The following is a 6,670-nucleotide window of genomic DNA, read 5'->3' on the forward strand; positions in this document are numbered from 1 at the left end:
ATAGATAGAAAGTAAATAATAAATAGCAACATTTGAAGAGAGGTTAGCGTAAGGTTCCATGTCTTGAGCACCTCCGCGTGGTGGCGGGCCGCACCGACTCACCGCAGGCTGAGCCGTGGGCGTATCGCTCTACACTTTCATTTCACTCCGGTAAGGCAAACAGGCTGGACAAAAGGGAGCTGCTCCACATTCGGTTGGGGGGGGGGGGGAGGTATGTACCTACGCAAGCAGTTTGAGTGTCAGTCAACAAGTGAGTGCTTTCATCCTGGAAGTCGAAACATCACAGCGTCCAAAAGAGAAAATTAACCCCGGCCTATTTTATTTTTTTCTAGGTTGGCGAAGCTACCCCACGACGCACGCTCACATAGACATCCGCCTCTAGCAACAGCAGAGTGGGGAGTATCGCCTTCAGCTCCCTGTCGTTGGTTGGCGACAGCAAAGGCGGGCACGGGCCTTCACCCTGCACCTGCAGGCACCGACGCACGACATGCCAGTACCCCGCGTCGCAGCGACACCCATAAGCCCACGTCAGCAGTAGTGGCTCCAACAGCAGCAGCAATGAGCCAGAACGGAGGCCAGAAAGGGAAATAATCTTAAATTTAAGTTTTATAGAAAGGGAGTTCAGTGCTGGCGTAGGCGTATTTGTGCCGTACAGCGAGACGAAAATGATTGAATGGAGCGATTGAAAGGAGATGAAGACGAACTACAACAACAACCTATAATAAGCGCGCCGCAACAAGCTACGCCACTGCAGCGGGCCGAGTAGCGATACCCGTAGCGACCCGACCCGACCCCACCTAGCCTGCCCCGCCCCTCCCCGCCCCGTTTAATGCCGATACAATCACTTTTATTGCAGCAATCAGACTTTAACGGCTTCAGCCCCCCAGACTGGCTGGCGGACAATATATAATATCTGCCGCGGCCTGGCTGCTGCACTGATTCTGCGGCGTGGTGGTGGCGTGGCGGGGCGCGAAACTGACGAAATGCGCCGAGAGGACAGTTGAAGTGTTTGGAGGATCCAACACTATTTACACGAGCCAGAGAGAGGACATTTTTTCGGACCGCGTTGCATCCGAAAGCCGAGTGCATATCCTCGTCATTAAATATAATGCAGCGAGAGACGACAATAGTGCAGTGGGCGCCGCGTCAACAGAGAGCTGAAGTGAGGTAGAGAGGGGGGGGGGACTCTTTTCAAGAGGGCTTAAGCTTGAACAAGAGTGGAAAGGTGTAGAGCGGGGCGCGGCGACGCGGGTGCCCACCAGGCGTGCCCACCAGGCGTGCCCACCAGGCGAGCCCGGCCCACCAGCATCAGGCTGCCGTCCATCCCAATCAGAGGGGGGCGCTTATGACCGCCCTGGAGGCGCGCCAGGCCCTGGGCCAGGCCGCGGGGGGAGGAGGCGGGGGAGGGCGTCGTCTGGTTTGGGACGGATCTCGCCATCACAACGTCATGTCCGTCCGGGGCAACGGCCTGCTGCTGTTGTGTAGTACAGAACAGGAGGAGCCAGGCCAGTGAGGGGCAAGCAGGAGTCCTGGGCGAGCGGACGGACGGGATGCTCTGCCCGGATCTTGATCGACAAGGTCGGTCGTCTTGACCCTGGCTGGCTGGCTGGCTGGCGGGTGCGGGTGGTCCCCGGTGTGGTCCCACTCACCCGCCGTGTCAACATGCCCGCCCGGCCGCCCCACATGACGCGTCATGTCGCCCAGCTGACGCCGCTGACGAGGGGGTTTGCGCAGGCACGCCTGCTGCTTACTGTCGGCGTGTCCTCGACGGGCGCAAGCGAGTGCGAGAGAGAGACGATAAAAATGTAGTTTCACACGCAATGCTATTGGGCCGAGAGCGTCGCAACGCCCTCGTGTGGCCGGGTAGAACGCACGCCGTGGATCGATAGTTACAACAATAAATCGCCGTGTTTTTATCGTATGATCCACCTGCAGCCGTAAGAAATAAGCTAATCTTTGTCATTTACAGGTTAGGAAAGGGGATGGACTGAAGTAGTTGTTGCATAGAAGTTAGGTAACCTCCCCCCCCCCCTAACGCGACGAAAGAAGAAAAACACACTTTATCTTGGGGAAAATTTTACGACATGTCATTAGGGACTTCAAAAATCAGAAGGAAAGGGTTGTTTTGACGTGTGTCGACCGACCCCGGCCGGGTCAGCCCAGCCCCCAGCGCAGCGCGCTCGCCTGCTCACTCACCGGCCGGTGGTGGGCCGGTCAGCCGGGGGCCAGCTGACCCACAAACTGCCTCTACTATTCCTGAAGGAAACCTTCGCGCCCCGCGTCGCCCCTCCCCCCTCGCCCCCTCTCACCCTCCCACGTGCCAGCAGCGCGCGCATTTCGCCACCGCGCCTCCTCCCCGCGCGCGCGCCCCGGGGGCCGCACCCCCGCGGGGGAGAGAGACCTTCACTCCACCACGCACGGCCTGCTGCAGCACTCAAAGGGCCCCCCTGTTCACGATGTCGCCGCCCGGACGACTCGCAAACGTCGTCGACAACGACCGCCGCTGATGTCGACATCGACGGCGAGCAGCGGCAGCGGCGGCCGTCACCGTCCTCCAACAGGTCGTGCGCGGGCTATAAAAATATGTGAAGGTTTGTGTGAGGAATGCGGGGAGATGGATTGGCCTCGAGCGTCCTGCAACTCGTCTAGTTGGAAGTGCGGAGAGGTTGGGGAGGGGGGCGAGGGGGGCACGCACCCATCCATTCCGTGGCGTGGCGTGGCGGCGCCGGGACGATTAGCTCATGCATGAAGCGCAGCGCTAGCGCCGGCCGGCCGGCCGGGTTGCCCTGCCCATGCGGCCGTCAAAACACACCGCCGCCCCGGCCAGATACCATCTACACGACGGCCTCCTCGGCCGCGCACCAGAGGGCACGGCGAACGCCGAGAGGTGGCGCGGTGCTGCGCGGGACGATAGAGAGGCGGCCGGCGTCGGGGACGGTATGGAGGCGCCCGCAGGATGTGATGGGGCGCGCAATGGACTCGTAGGCTACGAGGGAGGGCGGAATAAATGGAGAGGGTCCGTCTGCAGTGGGCAGCGTGACGGGCAGCGTGACGGTCAGCAGGAGGACGTTTGGTAGGTTTGACGATCTTCAGGGCGACGTTCAACAGGGTGACGTTCAGAAAGGTGACGCGATCAACAGGTCGATGCAAGGTGACAATCAGCAGGGTGGCGTTCGGCAGGGTGGTGTGTGCAGGGTGGTGTGTACAGGGTGGCGTTCAGCAAGGTGGCGTTCAACGGGGTAACGCTCAGGAGGAGGACGAGGAGGAAGCGACGATGATGAGGTAAGAGAGCGTAAGTGAGGAGATCGAGCCTCCGCCTTGGCAAACCTCCCAATGGGTCCGACTCGCAAGGCAAGGAGGAGGGCCGGGGGGTGAAGTGTGTATGCGAGGAGGCACCGACACGTCACAGCAGGGCTACACGACCCGGCGCCACCAGGTAGCCTCGCGCCTCCTCCATATCCTCAATTAAAACGAGAATCCCCTGGCATAAGTACAAACGGGGCAGGCTAGCCTCTTTTTCACCTTCGTTTATTGTTTCTTTGCTTTACGAGTTGGACGCTGGCTGGCAGCAGTCCGTCACGCAGCAGTGTCTGGGCCGACACGACGAGTGCGACTCGCCTAGCCCCAGGTACAACCGCGGCACGACCAAGTGCGGCCGCGCCGCTCTTCGCGAGGGGGAAAAAAATACCTGAGAAGCCAGGGGTAAAATAGTTCAGTCACAGGGCGGCATTAAAAAAACGTTGTGAGCACAACTTCTAAGAATAATTAAGGTTTATGGAAAAGCAATTCCAGTGCTGTGCACCCAGAAAATGTGAACTCAACCTGTGTACTTCATTTCTTTTAGAGGATTGACGTTTCTCAGAAACATTTCTCACTCGGTGCTCAAAACAAGTGCAAATGCTCTCAAAAAAGTCAAGTAGGTAGGAAAATCGGGAACACTTTTTATTTCCCGTGTGCTTTGCAAATTTAACTGTATAACAAAATGACAGTTTGATGAACGTTCTCTAGTAGTTTCAACTGCAAAACGAAAAATTTATACAGTTGAGTGTCAAACTAGCCCTGTGCAGTCGTGCAGTTTGAGTTTTGCAGTTTGATTTTCAGAGTGTGACTACTCGCGCATTAAGGTCTCGCGCCTCTCGGGCTTGTTAGCGATCGGCCGGGTCAACGGGAGCGGCAGTGTGGCATGTCCTCCTGGCGCACTCCGTCTCGGCGTGTCGCCGGTCGCCAACGGTGAGTGTGGTCGCGGCGCGGGGCGGCGTGGGCGCCCCGGCGCCTGCAGCAGAGTGGCGCTAGGACAGGAATGCAGGCCGATGCGGAGAGATGTGGGACTCAAATAAATATTGCGCGCTCCCCAGTCGGGGCCAGGGCCAGCTGCGGGTCCCCCTATCCCCTTCTCCCTTTCCACCACCCCCGGTTCAGCAAGGGCGCGTCCCAGCGTCACTACACATAAAACTGTGTTCTATGGATTCCTCCATTTTATTTATCAGATACCAAAACATCCTTCTATAAATAGGAATTCACACATAAGCACACGGGTTTTAAAAAACAGTGACAGAATCTACAAGCGCACGTTGTTCCTAGAGTGCAAGCAGCAGCCGAGGACCCGCGAGGACCACATAGTCACATAGTTTGTAATGTTATGGCAGGGGTGTATGCGCCGCCTGCGCTCGTAACAACCCTAATGTCGAACGGTCGTTACTCATAAAAGTTATAGCAAGTGGCGAAAGAGAGAAGGGAGAGAAAAGGCGGGTAGAAAAGAAAAAGAGGAGAGAAGGGGGGACAGAAGAAGAGGAGAGAAGGGGGGACAGAAGAAGAGAAGGGAGAAAAAGAGGAGAGAGGGAGAGTGTCACCCTGTGGCAGGTGGGCCGGCCCATTGTGCACAAGATGATAAGCATGCCAAGGCAAATCTGACACAAGGGAGGCGTGTCGGGGAGGGGAGAGAGGCGGGGGCGAGAGAGTGCCAGAGAGAAAGAGAGAGAGAGACGCTCTCTTAAGTTACAAGCAAATAAGACCGGAAAATCGCCATCGAGGGGCGTAAAGGGTGTACAGTGGAGACTAGTGACTAGTCAGACTATGAGATGAGTTGAAAAATAGACCATTTCAAATTCGACTCCCTCAAAGTTAGTCAACTATAGACCTTTTTAAAGGACAAATGACTATAGAACATGATACAGGGATGTCAGCTGGCGGTTATCGAAGTTTTGGGCTCGCTTCCAGGAGAATGCGCGGAGGACAGTCTCAAAGGAAGCTTTATCGCTTGTAAAACTCGTATCTAACGGCACTCATTACTCCAGCCAATGAGACACCCACACGACTCCTGAATAAGACGCTCATTACCCTCCCGGGCGCGTGGGCACATGCGTGCGGGAGAGGTGGAGGAGCGAGAGAGAGAGAGAGAGAGAGAGACACAGAGAGAGAGAGAGAGAGAGAGAGAGAGACAGACAGAGACAGAGAGAGAGAGAGACAGAGAGAGTGTGCACAGAGGGTCCACTGGCCACTGAAACGCACATCAGACAGGAGTATGCGGGCCCGGGTGGGCGTAACGGCTGAACCCAGGAGAGGGAGGAGAGAGGAAGGGGGTGGGGGGTGGGGGGCTTGTTTGTATCGGGCGTGCCGAGATGGACGGGTAGATTGAGCGAAGAGGGGCAGGTGCGTTGAGGTAGGGGAGAGAAGAGAATAAGAGAGCAGAGGAAACAATGTGCATGAGACGGAAAATAATAATAAAAACGCCGGGGAGAGACGGGGATGGGGTGTCCACTTTCGTCCTGAAGATATAACGATGGCATGATCATCGCAGTGAGAGGATATAAACATGCTCACAATTGCCAGTTCTGTCGCAGGGAGGAGAGGGGTGGGTGTGGGACAACCACATGAAGCGAGGTGACAGCCTCGCTCAATTTCGCTCTTCCACCCCCCACCCCGTCCTCTATCTTATCTGGCGCGTGCCTGCGGTGTAGAACGAGCAAAACAGGAGGGCATTTACATTTACTAAAGCTGTATATTGCCTATTTCAAGAGATAAGTGCGTTGTGCGGATGGACAATTGGTACGTCATTTAGTGTACAAAATCAAAACAACAAAATTGAGCCAAAACATAAATTTATAAACTTCATGAAATTGAATCCTCAAAAATGTGCCATTTTTGTTACAAAAATACGTTTTTAACGAAATTTTAGAAAGAAGAAATAAATTTAATTAAAGTAGCTAGACTTAGAAGAAAATCATGAAAATTCAGTTTTGACATTTGTACATGCATCCAGTACGATCTCGTCAGTGGTCGTGAGTGGTCGCAACACTGATGAGTACGGCTAGGCACGAGCAGCGCGAGGAGCTCCGCCCGGCCGCCCGAGGTGTAGGAGGCGCCCCCTCCCCCCGCGGCGGGCCCACGCCACCCATTTTCGGGCATCGTGCCTCCCCCCTCGGGCCCCCTCGGGGGTAACCCAACCCAAGTGAGCCGGCCGCCGCCGCCGCTGCCTCCGCTGCTGCGGCCACAGCTGGCCCAATGCCTGCGCGCACGCGAGAGAGCGAGAGAGGGAGAGAGTGAAAGAGAGCGAGAGAGAGAGAGAGAGGGGGAGAGAGTGAAAGAGAGCGAGAGAGAGGGAAAGAGAAGGAAATGGGAGGGGAGCAAAGAGGGAGGAAGGGGAGTCACGCCTGCCTGGGGGGATTTGGGG

At 56.4% G+C, this 6,670-nt stretch overlaps 1 protein-coding gene across 2 annotated transcripts in view; it reads right to left on the bottom strand.

Annotated features, from left to right (window-relative positions):
* Positions 1-6,670, bottom strand: part of LOC113207941 (alpha-actinin, sarcomeric) — a 53,472-nt gene that overhangs the window by 5,878 nt on the left and 40,924 nt on the right. The window lies entirely within an intron of this gene.

The sequence above is a fragment of the Frankliniella occidentalis genome, unplaced genomic scaffold (assembly GCF_000697945.3).
Source record: "Frankliniella occidentalis isolate FOCC.00 unplaced genomic scaffold, Focc_3.1 Scaffold210, whole genome shotgun sequence".
Classification (NCBI taxonomy): Eukaryota; Metazoa; Arthropoda; class Insecta; order Thysanoptera; family Thripidae; genus Frankliniella; species Frankliniella occidentalis.